The following is a 25,706-nucleotide window of genomic DNA, read 5'->3' on the forward strand; positions in this document are numbered from 1 at the left end:
CCAGAAGTTTCTCCTCAAGCTATTGTGTTCTCTGGAAAAAATCCCTTTGAGAGCTGATGCTACCTGGTATAGGGTGAAGGAACACCTGCCTTATACAGACGTCAGCATCAAAGACCTACTTTATTGTCAGTGAATGAACACTACATTAGGAAGGAGGGACAAAAATACTGAAAAGGCTCATCTAGAAGAACACTGGATCCAGCAGAGACAGGACAGATTAAAAAGGAACTGTGAGAATGAAACAAAAGTTACATTCTGACTTTTTTCTGAAATTTTAAAAATATCTTCTGCATGAACAAGTCTCCTAGGTATCAGCTTCAGATGTAACTTAAAGAAAATTCTCATGTCATTTGTGGTTGATGTAATGTAAGAATCCTTTCTTACAGTCTTTCAGTGAGATACACGGGAGAAAACTGGACTCCCACTCACAGGCAGATTTTTTTTTCCCTCTTTGCACACTTGTCAAAGACTGTGTCTTTTCCTCTTCAAATAGCAGGAGCCTATTCACAGAAATTCTGTGAGCAGAGCCTCCGTTTCTCCTTCAGTGGAACACAGGCAATGTCAGGAGTGTTTCAAAAGATTTATTAATAAAAGTAGTTATAAACAGTAAGTTTGGATAAACACAGTAAAATCAGGGATATTAATTCTGTAAGATTGGCGGGGGGGAGGGGGGTCACACATCAGTAGATATTTTCTCAGCACTTGATTATTTTATTTTCTCCCCTATTAACAAAACTACATAGGTTGGCCTTGTAATTCTGGGTTTTAATTGAGCCTGCATTCAAAGGCAAAAGACCAGATGATCCTGGCAAGCTTCTGCAGTGCCTCTGAGCTCATTTGTTCCCAGAATTGTGCTGCAGATTATTTTATTTTTCTTAAATTTATAATAAAATACCCAACAAGTACTTCTGCCAGGACATGGTTCACATTTTTCTCCTTAAGAAACCTTTATATACATCTGAGCTCTGCTAACTCAGAAAGATAGCCTGCTGTTTTCACTCAGCCAAAAATTGCCGAACGTCAGAGATACAGCAGGAAGAACATTTTGCTGCTTCTGTCACTCCCAACAAAATCGCTAACATTTTGTTTTATTTAATGGCTTCACTTTTCATAAGATGATTCAAACCCCTATAGGGGACCTACATTAGTCTGCTGACATTTTTCTGCTGGTGTAATTATTATGTCCTTCTACAGTCTGCTTTTCATCTGCGCAGAATTTCTCCCTGGCACAGAACAGTTTAGTTAAAGACCTCAAAGTAGAGATCTAGAGAAGCCAGAATAGCTCCTCACCATAAGGCAAGGTGGAGGGCAACTTATTTGGTATAACAGTGCATGTGCTGGGATGCCTGGCAGCAAATAGCAGATGGACACAATGCAACTGAGAAGAAAGAATATTCCTACACTAAAAAAAAATATTGGGGGTGGCAAAAGAGGCATGTTTATCTCTCCTTTACACTCCACCAGGCAAAACATGTTGCGTGTTTCAGACACTTAGACTATAGCAGGAATGGGGATTTCTGACACAGTACATACTGCAATATAAATCTGTATAAATACAGATATAGATCTCTCAATTAATCATAAATCATAACAGTTTGGTTACTCCGTGCAAAGGCCAAATGGTTTCGTAAGCAAAACAAAGAAGTCTTTTTAAGAAAGAAATAGACTCCACTGGGGTCTAGGAGTCTAATATAATTCTAATATATAGATATACTGCTAAATGCTTAGAGTCTGAGCTTTGATGTTTTTAAGGACAATCACATCTCGGCTCAGCTGTATGTCTAAGCCGAGGTTACAGCTGGCCCCTCAAACATGTCTTGTTGCTAAGCAGGTGCAGATTTGAAATCAGAATAGAGCACTTGGGATATAAAGAAAGCAAATCCACCTCCTCAGATTTAAAGACAATATTGCCTTGGTAACAGGTAACACATGTGAAGTACGTGGTTAATTACAGCTTCCAGTTATAACAGCGACAAAACAGAAATGAAAATGAGAAGCACTGTAGCAAAATATAGACAGCCCTTAATAGTCAGGTAGCTTAAAACACTCTCATATACACCATGAAGCAATTGAAGAGAAAACTGTGCAGGTCAGGTGGAAACAATGAACAGAAGTCTGGAAAACTTAGTTGACTAGAGTGATCTCAATAGGAGAAGAAAGGATTCAGAGAGCTCGTGCCCTGCTCACTGGTGAGTGAGGAGTAAGGGGATGAGAAGATGAAGTTATCTGAAGGTATTTTAAAGGAAGAGTGCAACTGCATCCACGGTTTTGAAATTCTCCACTGCCATTATGTACAAAGCTTACACAAAGCTGAAGTGGACACAGATACTGGTGCTGAACACCTTTCGTCCTTCTTTCCTCACCAAGTGACTCTGACCTCGCTTGCCCCTCTTAGAAAAAGCATGAGATGTGAGCACATTATGGAGCTGGGAGAACTGAAACAGAGTCCTTTTAGCACAATAAGCAACCACTTTGACAGCAAGAAATGGAATACAAAAACAGTCACATAAATAGCAGTAAATGAAACAGACCCAGTTTACACAGTGGAAAACGCAGCTCACTAAAACTAGAGGTTGAAGAGAGGCCAGTGGGCAATCCATAGGTGTTAAAATCTGAATAATACTGCAATAAAAGCACTTCAAAATCTAAAAGCATATATAACCTAAAGAAAGGAGGAATATCTGTCTCTACTGGTCGCATTGATGGGTATTAGGTTCCCATTGTATTCGTAGCAGACAGATATCTGACTCTCAATTAATTAACAAATAAGTAACTTTTTTAAGCTTCATCTGATTAAACGGAAAGCTTTGAAATTATAGAAATATTTCCATTTATGACACACAATGTCTACCCCAAACCAGATGAGGTGGATTTATCTTTTTAAGAAGATTTTCATTACAGAAAATGGTGCACTTCCCTACTTAGGGATATTTGTGTTTGGATATTGTGTTGACACTTGGGACCACTGGCACACAGCTATAGACTGAAAGGATTTGCTCGTATGTAAAGGACACACAACACCAGGAGCAGCACAGTCACTTAACACATGTCCACAACTGTTTTGTCACCCAGCTTGGGGGAAGACTACTAAAAAAGTCAAAGCAAAGCAGGCTCACAGTATCTAAAGCCAAGCTGCTTTTGTGCTGAAATATTCATTACATGCCTTAATTCCTGCAGATTTTCACTCAGTGCTTTTGTTACTCTCTAAAAGGGATGATGAATACTTGCCAGAGCCTCAGAAATCTGCCCAGGATTCATCGGTTTTTGCAGAGGTCTCTGGTAGCCTGTGGTAGAAGGCATGGCCCATAATTCTGGGGTTAAGCTAAAGTTGACCCAGTAGCCTACAGTTGAAAGAGAGGATCAATCTATCCAGTGACACATCTTTTTAAGACAGCGAGCAGGTTTTGGATGTTTTCAGAGACACAGGGATAAAATATCAGCCATATTCCTCTGAACTATTTATATAACTCTACACCAGAGCTTTTCAGTAGATGCAGAAATCTAGTTATTGATCACTTGTAATGCTTAATTCAATTCTGGGAGGAAATAGCCTACATTTCATGGATACATTTCATTAGAAGACTATTTACTCATTTTGCATTTTGTAAATGCTTTAGCAGAGAGATATCACTGCCAGCTACCAGAACAGTATGATGAATTGGAAGATTTGCCACCAGTCTCCAATGAAATGTGAGGAAAATTATGTTAGTACATTGTGATCTCCTAAAGTAATTAATAGAATCACAGAAAAATAGGGGAAGAATAGACCGGGAAAGGTCATCATGGGTATCTCCTTGCCTTAAGAAAGGCTCAAATAAAATTACATCGCATCAAATAAATATTTGTCTAAATAAAGCCCTCTAATGACACTTTATAGACCACCACAGAAAAACCAGCATCATTAGATAGTTTGCAGAAAATGTTTTTATTGTCTAGTCTGAATCTTTTTTGCTGCAGTTGATGCTCCTTGCAATCTGCCTTATTGCAGATTACAGAAAACATCTTAGACCCTTCTTTCCTACAAGATCCTTAAAGTTTTCGGAAACTATGTATTCCTCCATCAACTTTCCCTTCCTCCATCCTCTGAGCTCTGGTTTCTGTCACTCAGTCAGTCATTCTATATTTTGTTCATGAGGCTCTGATCACTCCTGCTGCTGGTGTGTATCCTGCTTTAAGTGCAGTACCCAAAACTCAACAGGAGGTATCGAGCCAAACTTTTACCAGGGCAATTCCTTGTACCTGTAAGAGTTAACTGTAAATCTTGCATATCAAAGCCTTGGCTTGCTCAGTTTGTGACCCAACATAACCCCTACCTCTGTCTTTGGAGACAAGCTGTCCCCATTTTGAAGGGAGTTTTTGCTAAGATCTGAGCGCATTAATAGAGCCAGTCTCGCACTCCATCAAGCACACCTCCAGCATTTCCCTGCCTGGCTCATGAGAATGCCATGAAAACAGGCTGGCCTCAGCAAAGCCCTGTCAATCTCTAACACCTACAGCTTCTTACCTGTCCACAAAAGAAACTGCTTGGTTATAAAAGAAAATCAGACTTATTCGATGTGATGTGCTCTCAGTAAACCCACACCAGCTGTTATGTATGTCTCTGCAATGTTAAGAGTTACTTCAGAGTATTTCAATTATTTCTTTCCCTTTTATTTTTGACAGTTGAGACTGAGCTGCATCATTTCTGAAGACAGACACTGTGTTTGGTTTTTTGTCTGTTTTCTAGTCTAGTCATCCACCTTCTCCTAGCTTGTTAGACCAGATGACTAATGGCTCCACATCTCTACAGACCATTTTTATGCTGTCCTTGATAGAAGTTAATCAGCCCCATCCAATCCAAGAAGTTCTAATCTCTTTAATCTATTGAATTCTTTTTGCCTGTCCCCCTCCTTCCTTTTCCAAAGATTGCATCTGCCAAATGATGGAGTTCAAAGTAACACACTCTCTTTTTTCCTGACCTTTCCAAATAAGATTTATTTCTTTTCTATCAATATTGCAGCATATTTCATCAAGGATCTACTACAGCAAGTCAAATACCTGGTACATATTAAAAATTCTGTGGATAGATCTTGTGCAGGCAGCTAAATCAGATATTCAGGCACTAACACAGGACGTGCTTGAGCAGGTGTGGAACAGAAAGAGAGAAGCTGAAAAGGTTTGGAAATTAAAGAAAAAAATGCGTCCTTAACTACAGCCAAGAGGAAAACCTGCATGAAGTTACAGACACAACTGGGCACAGCAGAACTGGAGCCTTCATGGACACTGTAACATCCAGGTAAGGCCACACAGTTATTCGAACTTCTGATCTTGCTTCAATTTTCTGGGCAAGCCCTCTTCCAAACTGTGCACTGGATATTTTGGAAATAATTTATGATGAATCACTGCCTATTTAATAGTTTTAGTACATAGATGGTTAGCAAAAATAAATTTGCTTTTAAGTTCTAGCCTTCATTCACAAAAGCAACAATAAATATTTTATTCATACACCTATGTTTATAAGCTCAGCCTGAAGATGATAATGCATAAGATCCTGACCTACACTTCATAGATTCCCACAGGATTAAGGCCCTGTTGTCACCACACACACCACCTATATTTTATGACTTTTCCTATTTTAATAGTGTAGCTGTATAAAGTGCCTCAAGACTTTGTAGAAAAACACTATCAATATTCATGCTATTAAAAGCATTATGAGTTACTGTAAAATTTATTTACATTGCTATTATCTCTCTTTAAAAGTTTAAATGAATCACATTCCCAGGTTCAGAGTGAGTGGGGCATCAAATCTAGCAAGGTGTGATAGATCAGCAAAAAGGCTATGGCAGCCAAGACTGAGGAATTAATAAAATAGAACAGTGTGAGTTGGAAGGGACATTTAAAAGTCATCTAGTCCCATCCCCTGCAATGAGCAGGGACACCTTCCACTAGACCTGTTTGCTCCTAGCTCCATCCAGCCTGGCCCTGGACACTTCAAGGGATGCAGCACCCACAGCAGCTCTGCAAAACCTGTACCAGTGTTTCACCATTGCAAAAAATTCTGCCTTTTACCTAATCTGAAATGACCCTCCTCCAGTTTAAAGCCATTACTGTTGTCCTGTAGCAACACCCTCTTTTTCCCTCCTCTTTCCTTAAAGGGAGAGAATAGCAAGTGGCAGCTATTCAGAGAGAAATGCTCATGGGTCTGTGCAGGGGTGCATTCATTACCTTTGTCTCTCTTGTAACCTCTATTCCAAAATATTATGGCATGTAAAGTATCATAAAAATCTACTACCATCTACATGTTCTAGTTTTGCTACAGTTGGGCTTCTGGGGAAAAAAAAAAAAAAAAAGAGATTTTATGCTGAATATATTACTGTCATCAAGCTTGTGTATAATGGAAAACATCCCCCTCCACAAAACTCACCAGCATTACAGGAACCACCACTAACTTCCCCAGCAAATGACTCTGCACATTATAAGGTCCAAAAATCTTTGCTTTTTTTTCCTTTGGCCTTACAGAGAGGGAAAGCTAGGTGAAAACTTTTTTCAGACTTTATATGGGTGGTGTCATAGGAGCTATGAGGAAGGAAGATTTTGTGAAGAAAATAAACTTGCAAGATTGGAGGTCGTGTCCTGACAAATGTGTGGGGAGGGGAACTGCCTACAGTTCATGAAACATTGGCACACGTATATCAAAGAGGAAGTTAATTCCATAAATACATTCTAAAGTCACTGCATCTGAACACTTAATTTACCTCTATGCTCAGCCACAATTTATTTATAATCTTTATAAATATGAGGCATTGGGGAAAATAGGTCAACATAAATTATTATTCAATCTATAACCACATCAAAAAGTAGATTAACATAGATTCTTAGCTTTAGATGTCTTTTACATTAGTTACCTCAGCAATTCGATGGCCATGTATTTGTGGGCTATCAACTCTTTTCCCTGAATTTTTTATTTTTAAAAAGAAATGGTAATTGACAAGAGCTTAACAGAGGAAAGCATCTCCTTTATAATTGAAGTACAAGCAAGGGGGATGAAGTCATTAAAGCCAGCTTCAATTTATTTGATATCTGGAATCAAAGAAATAAATCATAGCCTACAATACATGGCTCTTTCTGTTACAGTAGCAAAGCTGTACTTTTCCATTTGGAAAGGTAATTGTGATATGGTTGCTTGCAAGATTTAAAGTCTCTTCTCTGCCAAAAGGCCCAATGTTCCTTCCACTGAAGTCAAAGGCAAAACTAAAAAAAAGCTGCCATTTTTCTATATAGTCTCATTATCCATGGCACCAGAGATGAAAGAAACAAGAAAAACACCCCACCTTTTCAATATTTGGTGTTATGACATATTTTAAAACACTAAACATTATCCAACCATTTTCAGTTGCTGAATTTGTAAGGCTCAATCTTTATTCTGTACATGAAATAATCTCACCTTAAAACCTGCATCAGAAGCAACCTCTACTGACACACTGTTCCCAAGGGCTTTTGTTCCAGAGGGAAAGCATATGCTGCTAACCACGAACCCAAACTGATTAATACACAGCCTCCCCTGATCTGAGCATACAACTATCGTTCCATGTTTCACAGCAACAGACAAAGTTGAAACCATGTCAGGAAGATGTTTTCATTATGTCAGTTCTTGCAGTAACATGTTTTTCTGGCCAGCAGAAGCCAAGGGAGATAACTTCTTTTCAGGGATACCAGACAAGCATGTGGAATTACCTCTTCATTGCTGAAGCCTTCTCTTTGAATGTGTTTGGCCAATTTTCCTGCCTTTTAAATAATCTGCAATTGGAGATAAAGGTCAACAAATTTCCAAGTCCTATGCCCATTTCTGTCCAGCACATTCAATTCATAACTGTGCAAGGTGTTTCATATGGCAAAAACCCTTGCCTGATGTTTTCAACCATTTCACTTAGGATAATAAAAGTTTTTACTTCTTCCTGTAAACCTTGTCTGGGAAGAAATCTTAGAAGATAAGAGTCAGAACTTTGACTTGCCGTCCGTCCTTCAGCAGATTATTTATATTCAGGAAGTTCATGCATATTTAATAATACAGTTCAAATGTTAGCCTGAAAGCAGAATAGGATTTTCCCTTTCTCTTAAGTTTTTCCCCTGTATATTTTGTCTAGCTTTCAGGGAACAGGAGTTTGCACAGAAATTTGAAATCTCCTTACATTGAATCATCTGTGAAGAAATCATTCCTGGAGTCCATTCCACAAACCCCTTAAACACAGGATCTTTCCCAAATTGAGAAAGATGAAGTTTATTTTCATACTAATGAATGGCTAATTCTCAAAGAAGGAAGATATGGTTTGGATCAATTTCCTGAAGTCATGAATTATATTTCAGCAGCTTGATGTGGAAATACAGACTAGAAAGTCCCACTGAAACACAATTTCTTGACCTTCTGTTCTTAGTTTTAAACTTCTGTATGCAAAAAGTAAAAAAGTACGAAGAGGAGAACTGTGAGCGTCTCACAAAGGCGTGGACAATGAGGAAAAAATCTAGTACTGAAGCAGAAATCAGTCTCTACAGCCACTGCAATGTTCAGAGGGATTGTGCTTGAGAAAGCCATTTCACAAGGAAATATGAAATGGTTTAAGACACAAAAGAATGTAAGATGCCCATCTTTTGTTGCTGCTTGCACAGCCCTTTCACTTCCCCAACATCAAAGGATTGTTTCAGGATCAATTCCCATTTCTCCACATTTTCCTCCTTTTTGTTGCCAGCAAAGCCCTGCTATCATATTTTCAGAGTCTGCTTTGAGAATGCATGTTCCTTATTGGCCAGACTTTTTAAACAAGAAGGAAGATGGAAGAGAAAAGCAGCACTGCTTAAACCATGGGAAGCTACAGGAAGAAAAGTACAAGAGCCCTTCTTGAGGGAATGGAGAAGAAGCATTCCCTTTGTTACTAAAAAATTCGTGGATGATAAGCATGCAATAATCTCTATACCTAAAACAGAATTGGTAGCTCAACAAATATTTTTGAGTGACAAAACCGCTAATTCTGTTCTTCATGGCTTCTGGCCAACTATTCCATTCTTTCCTGCTGGCCCACCCAGAGTGAGAGGGAATGCCTCCACAAGATTTTTCACCTGCTGGAGAGCTTTTTATGAGGATTCCTCAGAATAATGGAATCCATTTTCAGAATAGATTTTGAACAAGAACCTAGACCGTTCTTGGTGCTTGAGCTCATCTGCATCCATGACTGAAGTACTCCACCATCAATTACAAACCCAACACTTCCATAAGAACACTTAGCTAGTAATTAATTACTGATACATAAATAATATCATTTCAGCACTGGAGAGAGAATACAAGTACAGAAGCATAAAGATAAATCACACAGCTGACTTGGTAACTTAGGTAAGAATAGAGGATATTCGTGTTTAGCTGATAAACTCCCTGAAATGAACTTTTAAGGTGTTTAAGCTTATGAAATTTATTACATCAAAGGCAAAATATAACAGCTCCAAGGAAAGTAAATAAGAGGAACTGACAAAGCTATTTTACAATTCATAATAATTTTAGATAGTACAAAACCAGATTCATTATGGAGGCTCAGAGAACAAACAGATATAGATGTCTGTAAGAAATCTTTCCCAGGATGCCTAAACAGACAGGCCACTGAATATAACTACAAAGCAAGAGGTGTGCTACACATTCTGTACTGAAATCCATTACAGCTGCATATATATTTCAGTGACAGACACAAAAAAAACCAGAATGGAGAAAAGCACAAACCTACAAATCATGTAGGTATTACTGAATTAGTCTGAGAATTCAAAGCGGGGAAAATGAAGTAAAAAAAATCCTGAAACCCTCTTGTTTTGTCTTCTCAGTATCATCACAGTCCATAAGGGACAACAAACAGACCAACAGACATCTCCATTTTTATTTTGAACTCTAACACACCGGGTACTACTGCTTTCCACCAGCAAAAGAAAGATATGAATTTACAAGCCCCCTGTCCTTACTGTTCAAATCTGACCCTTTCACTTCTTCAGGTACGTACACGCATGGACTCCTATCCAAACTCAAGTCACAGATAAATTAAAAGCAATTATATGTCTGTTCTTTGGGGGAGAAAAATAAAAGCAACAACAAGAACCCCACACCCCTTCCTAAAAATAAAAACAGAACAAAACTAAACGGAAGGAATTCAGATTATTTAAGCACAGAGACCTGGTCTTGGATGTTTTTTTCGGGTAAAGCTTCTGCTGTGACATGTGGCTCTTATGCAGCAGCTTGATCTCTTTATGGCCCAGTTGCAACCCCATACACCAGCCCTAGAGAGGGAGGACTCACTGTTTCACTGGCAAGAACAGCCCCAAGAAACACGATACAATCACAATCCCAAGAAACATTGTTCTTCAGAGACACACTTTTCCCTTCAATTCTACCTCCTGTGACTGGAAACCATAATTTGTTGTTGCCTTGTATTAGAAGAATTAATTTCCTTCTTGGCACAGAATCAGTTGTTCTGTCCAAAAGAGGGGAGATGGATTCCTCCCATGCCCTTTACTGAGTACAGCCACCATCTAACCCTGTGTCTGGACCTAAGGAAGTCAGAGGATGTACAAACACAAGTTAAAAGAAACCTGCAAGGACATTTTTTTTTTCCTCCCCCAAGTTTTCTGCACTGCAATCAAGGCCATAATTTTTTTGTTATTTAAGAGTTAGAAATCAAATGCCAGTGCACCAGCACTGTTCTCACCATCTCATTTGACAGATGTGTCTGAAGGAAGGGGAGAAGAAAGAAATGCAACATGCATATTTTAAAAGTCAGTATTTTTAAACTTTTGATCAGAATTCCTAATCCTTAAAATTAATCCTATATGTACATATATCTAAATAGCAACTAAGAGCTGTGACTTTGCAGTGTCCATTCTTCATCTCAGAAATCACGGATAAATGCACATAGCCGAAATTGCAGCTTTTTCCACCCTTACTGCCACCCATTCACTGGGTTCCCACAACAGCATTCAGCCAGACAATGGGAAATAGTAGTGTAATAAAGTTTCATAAACCTGTAATCCTCATTAAAAAAAAAAAAAAAAGAAAGAAAGAAAACAGGGGGAAGTAGGGGGAAAAAGAAAGAGAAGAAAACAGCTTCTCAAGGTTTTGGTGAAACCAGGAATACCACCTGAATCTTCAGCCCTCCAGTCTGTACTTCTGAACTGTAGTTCAGTTCTGCCACACAGCCCACATGAGCCATACTAAACCCAGAATCTTTTCAAATTAAGACTACACCTAAGATGCTGTGATGAAGTCTTATTGAATATGATTCAACTTCAATAAGCTTCTTGAAAATGGCTCAACAATTAGCAGCACAGGTCAAGCCTCTGCTTTATGCTATGAGTTATATACTCCTGATCATATAAAGATAATCTACACATTTTTCTTGTGACAAAACTGTTTGGCATATTTGGTGTTTTGATATCCTGGTGAGAACAAGAAATTCTACAGGTATACTAGAGCACCTCATCCTCACTCAAATCTCTCCTTCCTCCTAGATTTTTTGCTTTCTACAGCATAACTCCACAGATGCTGTTCCTGGATATCTGTGTGTATCTATATCTAGAAACATATGAGGAAAAAAAAAATGAGATGCTGTTTATAAGAGATAAGGCTCTCATTTCAGACTTGCTTTCAATTTTAATAGAAATTTGGCTCCACTCCATGTGTTTTAACCACAAAGAACTGTGGCTTCCCATTAACATGCACAACAGCTTTTAATGAACATGTAATGGCCAATATAGTACCCAGCTACAAGACTTCTCAGTATTATATTGCATACGTGACTGTTCTTTGCTAATGCAATCCATTTGGGTCCAGGAAGGCAAATGTGACTGAAAACAAACGTCTACTACTTTTACTTGAACTGATTTCAAATGAACTTGTGCATGTGAAAATGGCAGGTCATGTCAAAAGGGACTTTGACAGAGGAATAAATGCTGCACCTATAAACAGACTTTGAACCATGGCAGAGAAAAAGTCTCCAACAATTTCTTAGTGCAATGACAGTGAAATAATGAGAATGAAATCCAGACTGAGCATCAGTCAGTATGTTGTTTAACTCCAAGTACTTAAACAGTTGCTTGTGAACCAATTTATTCATTATCTATTATGGATAGAGTTGGAAGCAGTGAGATAGGTCTGTAAATAATAAGCTGAGTGGGTTTGCTTTCTCTCTCTCTTATATAGCAGGGTAACATTTGCTTTCTACTACTCTGATGGAGAAGTTCCAAGACGCAGTGATAAATTGAGCATATAGGTGATAGGGCCCTGGTATTACATGAACAGCCAGTTTTAAAATTTTTGGAGATACCCCAGCAACACATCCCATCAGAACCTGCTGCTGCCATTTCTACATTTGCATAAGCCAGGCTGTCTCACAAACTGCTGCTCCTGTTCCTACAGTTTTCCCAAGCCAAACTCCTTCAATCTGTTGCAGTTTTGAAGGCCAAACCCCTTCAATCTGTTGATGCTGTTTCCAAGTGTGGCTGATGCTCCAGCAGTTGTCCAAGCCAAGCTCTGGAGTAGTCTTTTGCTGTTTATTCTTAGCTTGCTCTGATCCTGGCTAGCTTTAGGCACCTAACAAGGACCCTAAACTGTGAGCCTACTCACCTCACAGCCCTCTCTACTCAAACAGAAAGGAAGAGCCAGCCCTAAAGTTTTATTCAAATCTCAGGTAAGTGGAACTAATGAGGTATCCAAAGGAGCATGGATGAATCAGAGCCCAGGCCCTCCACAAGGCTCCACAAAGGATTGTGTCTTTCCTACTGAATCACATAATCCAAACAGAGATAAAATTCTAATAAGATGCACTTATAATAATTCATTTATATAATTCTTTTATTATTTTTGACATTTCAGGTGCATCTCTACTGCAGGAGGATGAGAGGTCTCTCAGTGTGCACATAATCCCATGGGACAAGTAGGGATACCATACATCCCTTGTGTTTTCCGCAGTCACACCTGCTCCCTAGCAATATTTTTAAAAGTCTCATTAACCTCATTCAATGGTTTTGTTTCCCTTCTGACTTGCCCCTACAGAAACAGCAAAGGCAGTGCCCTAAAAGAAGCCCTCCAGCAGCCCTTTTTCCTTCGTAGTTAAGCAAGACATGGGACAAAGAAGGGAAATATGTATTGTACCTGAGCTGCGATGATTTTTCAGTGATTACTCTGTTTCCCTTGCCAGTTCTAGATTTAAACCTTCTGCAGGCCTAGTGCCTGTGACAACAATGCCTCCTGCCTTGAACTACGAAAGCCTACCTGGCCTAGTCTGCAGTAATTTACATCTGTTAACATAGGCCATGCAGAAAGAGGCAAATGTCCCTCAGCCAAGATTCTATTTTACAATTGCAGAGGTGCTCAGGTGAACAAACCACAGTGATTAAACTGACTGCCCCTGTCCTCTTCCGCTGCACCTCAGCATCTGTGGGTGAGGGGCACACGGGTCGGCCAGGGAGCAGCTGCCCCAAAGATGAGACACTTTCCCCATCCTTTTTTACTTACTGGATTCTGTGTGCAAAATTATTTCATTCTGTGTCTTGATAAGCACGTCACAGTCAAACAAACAGTTAGAGTAGGTCATATATGTCCCACCAGCATGTTCCCATTTCTGTCTGCAGAGTGTGTTTCTTACAGCTGCGGCTTGTTACCCTCAGAGATGATGAGCTCTGGTGCCGCTGTTGATTTCACAAGGCTACACAATCAATGTAAACACCTCAAAACTTAAAAGAGGTTATAATTAAAAAGGAATATGTCGATTCACGATGCCCTGCTGAAACATTGGTTACACAGCTTGAAAATAATACAAGTAAATTGGTGTAGAATCAAACTAAAAATATTCCACCTGAAGTATTGTTGAGGCTAACAGCAGGTATGGCTTTAATAGAGTCAGTCTCTGTGCTTGTCTTGAAGTACATCCCCTATTGCCATCCTTTCTTTTAGTGTCAAAAACATGCAGGAACTCAGCAAAGAAAGATTTGGGCCTTGAACTAATTTTTTTTTTTCTTTTTTCATTTTCTTCACCCCCCTCCCCCCCCCTTAAAAACACAATGCAGTTATAAATACTGCTACAGATGTGAGAAAACGATAGCATTTTTTTTGTTGTAAATATTTAATTATTTTTTTATCAAACCACCAGACCTAGTATTTTTTATTTTCCCAAAGCTTTAGAAACAATACTCAGTAATGATCAATCGTTATTGTACAGTCCATGAATACTAAAGACAGAAAATAGCATTTACTTTGTTTTCATGTTTGAGATTTTTTTTTCCTGAAAAGTTGTTCCTTGCAATGTTGCAATCATCTAGCAGGCTGTAACAATTGCCTGGTTCTGTATCTTTATCTGTCACGTGCTCCAAGGTACATTTGGGAACCCAGTCTGCAACTCTATCTTCTAAATCTGTCACCAGTTGAAAAGGATGACGACTCAGAAATCTATTTTTCTTAAATCTGGTTTGCTCTGTTGTACCCATTTTCAAAGTTCCCACCCAAGTCTTAAAACAGTAAAAGAATATATAAATACACAAACGTTCTACTGGAATAAAAAGCTTCCCTGAGGTTTTTTTTCAGATTCCTATACATCATTCAAGTAATATATTGAATTTTCTGTATGAATAAGTATATCCTGATACAACATTTAATAAATATTCATTTTCATTCATGAAGAACATGTTTAATCCCCTGAAGACTAAATGCATCGTGTAACAGAGAAACCAGAGCTGATCCTAAGGCATACAGCACATTAACCTGTACCCACATTCTGAACAGTTAATACTCAGAAAAGCAGCAAGTGCTCCCGAGGACCGGAAGCAGTTTGATGCAAATGCAAAATACATGTGTAAAAACACTGCTAGTATAACTGCAAATTCATTTATGTTGGGAGGATCAGAATGCTAAACACCTTTATTGGTGACAAATGATGTTTTTTCTATTCTCTGAGAATGTATTATACGTCTCTTGTCAAGTTGTTGCTGAGATACCACGTTATCCAAGCACTTATATTGTGATTTATAAAAGAAAGACTACTGCATGTATTATCAGGGATTGTCTACTCACTGCTTTGCTACTTGCACCTATTGTTTATCAGCACAAGCAGGTACTGGGGTTGCCAACATTTCAGGGGCTGTATTTACCCCTAGAGTTGGTAACTCAAATAATAACAACTGCCTGGTTTGATTCTGCATAAGAGTTGAGTAACTTCAGTACGTGCAGTTTCACTTATTCAATTAATGGGATTTTTTTAGAAGAAAAACCCAAATGACATCCCTGCAAAATGCTCAAAACACTTGGAAAGCTAATTAGTACAACAACAATAGGATAGGGATCACACAGCCTCATTAAAACAAAATACTTTGATCAAAAAAACAACCTCCACAAGCCAACAACCATGAAGTTATAAGCAGCAAACTGCCAGCAAAGATACCAAAATCAGAAACTTAAAGAAAACCAACCAAAACTAAAAAAAAAAAAAAAAAAAAAAAAAAACCACCAAAAATAAAACCAAACCCAAAACAGAAAAACATCACCAAAGCTTTCTGAGGCCCTACTTTGTTCTTCTTTTTAAATTTACACAAACATTATAGATGGAAAATACCCCTAAAACCAACCAAATATATGATCTATTTTGCATCAGCCTCAGGAGCTGCAGTCACAACAATTGTGCTAAAGGGGAAATTTGCCATATTTATCACACAGGCCTGTGTCCACTATGTTTCCTATCAATTGACTAGCAAAGCACGTGAAATTTCGCCTACACAGGTAATGAACACCAGATATGTCTGAAAAAAAAGACAAAGGCATGTCCTCACAAGTATCAGTAACACATTTGCAGACAATCATTGGTTAAAATTAAACAGAAAGGTGGTTCATAATTTTTACAAATAAAAATACCTTAAAGAAGAAAATAAACCTGGCAGAGAAAGTACCTGAGCAATATAATCTGCTAACAAGTGATCTTAGTGCCTTAGACAGTCTTGAACAACAAAAGCTGAACTGCTGACTAACCACGATCAATAATACATCAACAAAGACATGGTAGATCTATAAAATCCATAGTGCTTATTTGAATGGGGTTTTGGGGTCATGAAAAGCAACATGACCCAAATTGTATTTACTTCTCTCTGAATTAATCTGAAAATTACTTCAATACACACTGACTTCATTTTTATCGTTTTGGGCCATTAAGTGGGATACTATAAAAATCACATTAGATAATTCTGTCTTTTGTTGCTATTATACACACACTATGTTTTTAGGGCTCTTTGCAGGTGTTTTTCACTTTATACTACTGGAGAATCATAGAATGGTTTGTATTGGAAGGAGCCTGTATAGGTCATGCAATGAGCAGGGACATCTTCCACTAGAACAGGTTGCTCAGAGACCCATCCAACTTGGCCTTGAATGTTTCCAGGGATGGGGCAGCCACAGCTTCTCTGGGCAACCTGTCAGAGCCTCAACACCCTCATTCTGAAGAATTCCTTTATGTCTGGGCTAAAAGTGCACACTGACAGCTCATGTGCAGCTTTCCATCCCACAGTACCCCCAAGTCCTTCTCTGTAGGGCTTCTCTCAATCCCTTCATCCCCCAGCTTGTATTGAGACCAGGGATTGCCCCAACCCAAGTGCAGCACCTTGCCTTTGGCCTTGATAAACTGCATGAGGTTCACACAGGCCCACCTCCCAGAGCTTGCCCAGGTCCCTCTGGATGGCATCCTGTCCTTCAGGTGTTCCAACCACACCACTCAGCTTGGTGTCGTCTGCATTGTGCTGAGGGTCCACTCAATCCCACTGTCAGTGTCACTGGTGAGGATATTAAACAGTGCTGGTCCCAGCACAGATCTGAGGCACATAACTGATCCCCATCCAGACACTGAGCCATTGAACCCTCTGGGTTCAACCATCCAATCCAACAGTCCCCCCATCAAATTCATCTCTGTCCAGTTTAGGATGTTGTGGGTACCATGTCAAAGGCCTTACCAGACAGATGGCACCTGTAGCTCTTCCCTTGTCCAGTGGTGAGTTACTCCATCAGAGAAATCCATGAGATCAGGCAGGCAAGGCTTGCCCTTTGTGGAGCCATGCTGGCTGTGTCTAATCCTGCTCCCTGTGCCTTAGCATAGCTCCCAGGAATACATCCATCAAAAATCACTCCGTTTTGCTGAAATTTTTTGTCACCATAAAGTGACATGGCTTGAATGTTTTCAAACTCGTATCACTAAAATAAGGAGTATCATGAGAGTCTAAAGGCCTGGTAGCAACTCCTGTTCATCCCCTTGCTCAGGGGCTATTACACTCTAGTCCTTCACAAAGACAGCAGAGAAGTCTAAAATGACTGTGTCTAAATAAAAGAGGAGTCTTGACAGAGTTAAACTCCTTTTAATACACCTGAAAAGTCATACATCTCTCAAGTTCTAAGTATTCTCTGCTATCATTCACTCCAACAGGAGGCATTAGGACTTAGCAGGATCCAGCTTATAGTTCTAACAGCAAGTGGCTTATCAAGAGCATATCACTCTTCATCACCAGGATTTTGAAATGCTGAGCATTTTTTAATACAGCACCCCAGGTGTTTGCTGCTTAAAACATACTCTACATGAGCTTCTGCAGATGGCATGTCAACGGGGAGCCATCGAGATTCAAAAGCACTAACAATTCTCTTTGGGACCCCATGCTGGGGCCCTGAACAAAAAAAAAAAATAAAAAAGCACCCATCACAACAAACACAAAAACAGGAGGGGGGAGAAAAAAATCTAACAGAGAGGAAAATCCCAGTATGAAATGTTCTCATGCCCAGCAAATGCACGACCTGGTCCTGTGGTCCTTCTTCAAGTAAATCACCGTAATGAAAATAAACAAGAGAGGCAATTCAGGCAGTGTGCTGCACAGGTAACGTTTGCCCTGGATAACTGAACCATGATTAATTCAGTCTAAGTTAAGCTCAAGTAAGACCATTACTAACTGTTTTCATGTATGAAGGATTGATTTTCTTTCACAGTGAAAGGAGGCTTGGGTTGCAATGCTCCTAAAATGAAGATACAGCACATGCTGGTTTTTTGATAAAAGTATGGTGCAGGTGATGTACCTGTTTTGCCTCATACCACACTGGAAGGTGGGGATGTGAATCTTCTCCATTGCAGGTTTGCACACTTATGTAATACATAACAAAATCAGCTAATCATGGTCCAAGAAGGAACATAAGTTGCAAGGAAATATTAAACATTTATTCCTGCTCCTGTAAACTAATTGGAGCATTTAGAGGCTCTAATTCCAGACAGAGATTGTCTAGCCTACAAACAACACTGATATGACCAGAAGTATGAAATAGTCAATACCTGTTAGAAATTTTTACACAGGTTGCACAGGCAGGAGGCACATGATGAATAAATGGCACAAAAATCGAGATCTGTGTGTGAGTAGAACATGAATTCTATTTGACAGACATATGTAAAGCACTGCCTACAGAAAGGCTTATATACAGAGATTTACAAGAACAAATACAGAACTACAGTGTATAGATTATGTTGTCTTTCTGAGATAAAGAAATGCAACTACTTTAAGGAAAGCTGGGTTTTGTCAGCTCTAGATAAGGGTCTTCTCTATATAGCTGCGAAGTAAGCATCAACAGCAGATTTTGATTCTCATTTGTCACTCAAACACACTTAGGCAGAAAAACAGCTCAAAGAATATGAAAGATTAAAATAAATTAGGTGCTCATTTTCCATGATAACACAGCCATTTAATAGGATGAAAACATTTCAAATCTAGGACTATTACACTCTACTGTGACACTCTAGACAGTAAAAGACATCCTACCCACAGTCATCATCACCACTTAATTTAATAACAATCTAAAATTAAGAGCAATTGCATCTCTAAATACTTGAGGAAGATTATGAGGATGAACCATGATGGAAGAAATCACTTGCTTGAAAGCTGTTTTAAAATTATTTGCATTATTTCAGTTCACTTTCAAGAATTACTTTGTGAAAGATTATCCATGAAGTAATTTTTTATATTTGCAGCTGTCCTGTGACCACATATTCCTTTTAAAAAAATAATGAAAGGAAGTTATAAGTACTTTTTGCCACTGCTCATAAAATTTGGAATTCTTGCATTTTAAAATGCATAGCATTTAAAAACAGATCAAGACAAACCTGAAATAATTAGACAGTGAGCAACAGTTGTTGTGAATTAAATTAGTTATGCCCTTTAGCCAGCTGTTTTACACAGGATAGTCACTGAGAGCCACCAGCCTATGAGAACAGTCTTCCCTAATTTCAGCATTATGATTAAGATATGCCAAAAAGACTAGACTTGGTTTATCTTTGCATGTAAACACCTAATTGCATGAGAAGTTAGGTTTTTAAGAGGAAAAATGACACTGTCTCACCAGCTTGTTTCACACCTTGTTAATGATCCTGAAAACCCAATTTTGCTAAACATGAGGAAAGCAGGTTTGATTCAGTCCTAGTAACAGATAACTTGAAGAAGTAAAGAAACCAGCTGGGAGATCCCTGTAAGCTTCAATAAGTTTTGGATCAAGCACATGGCAATTTTGCTTTGGTTTTTCTAATTAAACTTGATTATACTAACCCTCCTACAATGAGCAAACTCTTGGAATGTAGCTATGACCTGCAGCATTATTTAACCTGCTGGGATGGTGTCATTTCTTGATATAAAATTGCACAGTTTGGTTAAAACAGAGGTGGGCTATCTACGTGAGTGCACATTGAAAAAGGACTTTTTACGTTGCATATCATTCAAGCTGAATATGCACAGCAATATTTCAGTCAACTCTGACAGTTCAAATTCTTCTTAATAGTTGTAAAGAAAAAAGAATGGGTAACATGCCATTTCTCAGTCTCTTTCTCCTATTTTTCCTGCCATTTCACCATGGGAAACAAACAAATAATAAATCATAGCCAGAAAGAACAAATTTTTGACATTTCATACCTTACACATAGTTGCAGCTTTGTCATGTGTTGAGGGTTTTTATGAATGGAAATACATTTAATACAAAGTACTGGCAAATTCACATCTCATTTTTATTCCATTGCAGGCATAACTGTGATGGTGTGAAACAGGCATGAATTAGGTAATAGATGCTAGGCAACATACTAAAATACACTTAATAGCAATCAGTCAGTACCTGTCTTCTCTTTGGTTGCTAAAACAGCAGATACACTGTCCTGTCTGTACTCTGGGCAAAAAATTTTACATCAAAAGCTCCTTAACAAAACTAAATATTACAACTTCACTTATTTGACATGAATATAATATGTATATTTGCATGTAAATTCAGTGACAAGTTTCTTGTCTCTGAATTGAATAGGATCTATGAGCAGGTTTCTATGTACTTACTGTAACATTTCTTTATTTCGATATATACCATTTCTTGATTAAAAAATTAATAATATAAGAATTTTGGTTTTGTTATTTAGTTATTCCTTAAGGTCTATCCCTCCAATTTCAACTGTGTAATTCAGCTTCTCTGCTGCTGAAAGGGGCAGGTCTTGTTGCCCACCTTGCCTCCAGCCTCACCATGCTCAGCCCACACCTTGCCCAGCACTGGCATCATTTGGTCTTCTCAATTCCATTCACAAATCCAGAATAAAATTATCCATCTTTTTGTAGGGATTTTTTATTTTTTTGGCCTAGTAAGTGGAGCCAGCTCAAGGATAGGTAGAGATAAAAGCTACAGCTGACACCAGCTAAGCCCAGAGAGCAAGGGTGGAAGAATGAGGACAGAGGAGAAAATGGAATCTTCCCTTAGCTTGAGCTCATGCAAAAACATCAAAATGTCAGTGATGGAAAACCAAGAAAAAGAGCATTAAGAAGAATTCCAGCTCAAACCAGACCAAAAGCCAAAGTCAAACACAGGGAGCTTGGAGAAACCGTCCTGCCCTGGATCTTTTGAGGGTGGAAAGTGTCGGCTGACACTGGGGGTAGAGCCAACCACATTCACCCACCATGGAAGGTAAAGGCAGCCCCTGAGCTGCTCTGGTTACTGCTACTCCATGGCCACAGAAATGGCAGCAGCCTTAGACAGGTGACAAATCTAGGATGGGCAGGGGAGTTTGAAACGTCATTTCGAATTGTGAAATCGCATTTCATGCTCTTGATCAGTACTTTTAATTTTAAGCCTTAGGTGCATTTTGAAGTTTGCCAAACACTACTGTGAAATATTTTCAAGGCACAGACTGTCTTTTGCTTTGAAAACAAGTTACAGTGGATGATGAAAAGCACTGTGGCCCTTTTTCAGTAAGGTGTCTCAAGAAAATAGATATTTGTAAGCAACAAGAAAGCTTCAATATGACTAATACAAGTGCATTTGCAAATCCTTCCCTGGAGGACTGAATAGTTTAAAGAAATATCTTACATTTTATTTTGCCTTTAACTTAATAGTTCAAATCTAGCTTAAGACAAGGGTAGAAGCAAACAGCTGTTACTACCTGATGGCTGCTGGGCAGCCTATGCAAAATGAATCATTACTTTTAGACCTATTCCTGTTAGATAAATTCTCACTTTGTAAAATCACTTCTGCACCCAAACACATTCGTCAGCAACCACAGTGTCTTCGGCACATGTAAGCAGTGAAACACAAAAGTTATTACTGATAAATTAGCTGCTTCTTCCCTGTTAGTGCAGGAAGGGGGCTGCTGATGATGAACAATATTGCAGCTATGCATAACCTATTCCTAAAGCACTGGTGTTTTGTCTAGGGGCTTCTACTGCCAAGAAACACTCTTTTCCATTATTTCCCAGGGGGCCCAGATCTAAGTGTAGTAGAGAATTTCACAATTAGTCTATTTTCTCATGAGATGCAGCCTAAATTTTTCTTCCTCTTAACTCAATCACATTTTTCCAACTTAAAATCTTTTCTCCTCTACATAATTCTTGCCACTTCTGTTGCCTGAGTCATAGTAGTTACATTTATAAAACCATCTTCTCCCCCTGTACATCACCAACCAAAATGTTTCTGGAGTTTTCTTCCAGCCTTTTTGTTTGTTTGGGATTTCTTTTTAGTGGACTGGGGGCTTGGGGGGGAGGGGGTTGTTTTGTCATCTTGTACAAACCTCACATCTCTCTGAGAACTTCATGACTCCTTTCCTATTTACATTTCTTGTCTTCCCAGACTCCACCAGATCACAAGACAGAGTGACTGGAGAGGGATGCTGGGGTTGGGGCTCCCTGCAGGAGCCATAACCCCACTGCAGGATGGATTATGGCTTCCACTAAAGGACACCAAACACCAAACCCAGAGCCAAGGCAAGCTCCAAGGTTTGCACAACATGCCAACCTTCTCCCAGTGCTGCACTGAGACATAAGTGCAGCGCTGGGAGAAGGAAAGAAGGGAAAAAGCAAATTGTTATCACTGCAGCCATGAAACTAGACTAGTCCAAGAGTTTTCCTAGCTTGAGAGGAAAACCAGGTCCGTGGCATGGCCAACTGTTCCTTATTTTTATTACAATACTGCTTCATTACAACTGTGCTTTGGTAGTTTCTGAACTCACTACAAGAACAGAGCTGCACTTTCCACCACGTTCTGTGCTGTGCACAATCCTCAAGCACCCAAGACATGAGGAGCCCTCCTGAAACCTCCAAGACCATAACCCCTCCCAATCCTTCTCCCTCAGGCACGACACAAAAAAATTAGCTCCGACCCTGATCTTGGAGGTGATCCGCAAAGGTTTTGCTGAAAATTAAAAGCTTGTTTGAGATCCCTCAGGAAGATAAAAGTACACAGCTTGGCTCAAATGGAATTACTGCAGTATTAAAAAGAGATGTGAGGGACAGACTGCCAATTACTTTCACCTTCATTCAGGACACAGAGCTGTGGAAAAAGCAAGAGGTGAGCCCTCAGCTCCCTTCATTTCAGGAGCAGCCTGGAACTTGCCCAGTCCTCACGTACCAACCTCATGGCAGAGGTGCTGGCTCACACCCTATCAGTGGGGAGGGAAGGGAAGTCATTCCTGCCCTGCCACTCATGGCCCTACACAGCCCAGCATGGTGTGCAGGCCCTGGCAGCACTCCTCCATAGCTTCCTGCTTCGGAGTCTGGGCACAAGCCAGCATCCAGGCACCACCTCAGCACCGCGCAGGTGTGAAGGAGGTTTGGTGGGATGGGCCTCCAGCTTCCCCTGACAGATGGATCTCATGGGCAGGATGTGCCTCCAAAACACACCGTCCCTAATTCATCCCCTCTGGAGCTCTCAAAAAACATTGCCTGAAGACTTGACTTTTCCCTGCTTGCCTTGAAGAAACTTTGGAACACAGTCAGATCCCATCCGACCCACATCTGGAGCCTCTTCCTTCATTTCCCTCAGTTTTGCTTTCTTCCTCCCCTTTTCACTTTTTAAATTTAACCTGACTCGACAATTTACAACATTCTTCACAGCTTTGCACCTTGTGGAGCCCCATCTGTGCATGCAAAATGCTTCCAAATCCAAATGTTAGTGCTCTGGATTGCGGTTTAACTGCTGGAGTTTGAGGATTTGTGTTTCAGGGGAAAGGGAAGGGTGCTCTGCCTCCCACAGCGGGGAAAACAAACCTTCTCAGTGCACTCTGGTTTCTTGTTCTTAACTATGAGATCTGATGGAAGAAAGGACATCTGCAAAAGGGTAATATGGACAGTGCAGTGGTAAAGGAATGGGAAAATGCTGCTGAAGGAGGAATTAGAACAGCAACACTCGCGTTCAGCTGTTCACCGCCATCAACACAGCATGGGGCCTCAAAAAGAACCATTCAGACCCTGTCTTGCAACAAATGGGGACCCAACATCCTTGTTACCACAGGCTGACATGGCCACACCTCCCAGCTCTGTGCCTTTTGTCCCCTACCCAAACTCAAGTGCCCAAGAGTGAGGCATTATCGATAATGGGCTAATCACAGGTGTGGCAGCAACCTGAAATCTGCCTTCTGGTGTCTTTCCAAATGCAAAGTCACCTATAACTGTGAGTCACCTTGTACCACCAGGTTCTCCATCTTTGGTTTTTCCACCTGTGAAATACCTCTAATTGAAAGGGAAGGTAAATTCCCTTTGAATTGAAGAAAATATCCATATTTCTAAGCAAGGGATTAAAAAGGGAGAGAAAAATGTAGAAAATTCAAGCCAATATCATCAATCAGAAATGCTGATGTGGAGTGGAAGCTCACTGCACGTGGTACAGTGGAGATTACAACAGCCTTAGTCTGGAGCTGTCCTTCAGTGCTGTGAAAGGAGCAGCCTGAGCGAACCCCAATCCTCCATCTCCTAGATTCTCCCCCACTTCCAGCACTGCTGCTCCAAGAGGCAAGTGTCAAACTCTCCCTCAGGCATAGAGGCTCATGCCCTGGGAGAGTAAATGGCTTTTAAAGTGCTGTGCACCCCTTCAGCACAGTGTGAAGCAGCACACACGGGACATAATCCATCATGCGCCAAAATAATATATTGGAGAAGGGAATTAAGAGAGACACAAATTGTCAGCATTTTTTTTTTATCTCACTTAGGATGAAAGAATGAAAACCTGGATTAGTTGCATGATCAGCTGTTGGGTTTTCCTTTAAAAGTTCCCTATAAACTGTGTGGAAGGGAACCAGGCACCAGCTTCAGCAATTCAAACTTGATATACTTAGGGAAACTGTATGTGCTTTCCCTAATGAATATTTCCCCTGAGTCAGGGGAGCATAAGGAAATCTGAGAATTGCAGAGAATGAGGAGAAATGGATTTATACAGTAAGCTGTAATTGTTTCAAGCTTCATGTGCTAGAGAAAGGGGTCTGTACCACTGTTTCCCTTACAAAATTAAAGGTTCTTTACTTATGGCCAGTGGAAACTTTGGGAGTGAACTCTACTTGAACTGCAGTAATTGTTTGTATGATGGCTCAAATGATGCAGTGTGACATTCCAAAATGCGCACGTAATTTAGATTAATTGCACAGCACACAGACCTTTTACAGCCTGCAGTGAGACTGGAGCTCTGTGGCAGCACGTGAGACAGTGAGGAAGGAGAACCCAGCTCAGGGTTCACCTAGCACTGACTTGTGTTCTCCTGCACGTGTGGTACCACTCCCGACAGCAAATCCCTCCCGTCCTCCCTGCTCAGCTGCAGGATCTGTCACTGCTCCTCACTCTCCTGGGTGAGTCACTGCAGCAAAAGGCTCTGACAGGAGCCGTTTGGTCCATTCACACTGAGGGAACAGTAATAATTAGTCATACTGAACAGAATAAAAATGAAAATAATTGACACAAAATGGGTTCTATGGAATTTGTTCCCAAACCCAGCGAGGCTGAACCCTTATATTGTGCAAACAGGCTCCACTGAATCAATAAACTCACTGATTTATATCAGCTGACAACTGCCCCGTTGAATTTAATGGGAAATTATCTCTTTTGTATAGATTTTCCCTACTGCTTATAATTACAGTTCTCTCAAATTTTACAGGATGATTCAATGATCAACATTCTTTGTCAGGTCTTTTAGAAATGGTCTCAGTTTTTGAAAGCGAGTGCATGGGAGAAATTCAGAGCAGCTTTTGGACTAATCACAAACCTGAAGTTACTATTTATTACTGTGCAGTGCTGTAAGAAGCACACACCTTCCCACATCCCACAACTCCCCAGCCCTTCCTACCCCTATTTCCCCACCCCAAGGCTGTGGTAGGTACATCACACTTTTTCCAGATGGTGGGGATGAGAAGGACCAGATCCCTTAGCAA

General features: G+C 39.9%; 1 protein-coding gene across 1 annotated transcript in view; it reads right to left on the bottom strand.

The window, feature by feature from the left end:
- NLGN1 (neuroligin 1) overlaps window positions 1–25,706 on the bottom strand; it is a 428,576-nt gene that overhangs the window by 389,094 nt on the left and 13,776 nt on the right. The window lies entirely within an intron of this gene.

Source organism: Corvus hawaiiensis, chromosome 10, assembly GCF_020740725.1.
Source record: "Corvus hawaiiensis isolate bCorHaw1 chromosome 10, bCorHaw1.pri.cur, whole genome shotgun sequence".
Lineage (NCBI taxonomy): Eukaryota > Metazoa > Chordata > Aves > Passeriformes > Corvidae > Corvus > Corvus hawaiiensis.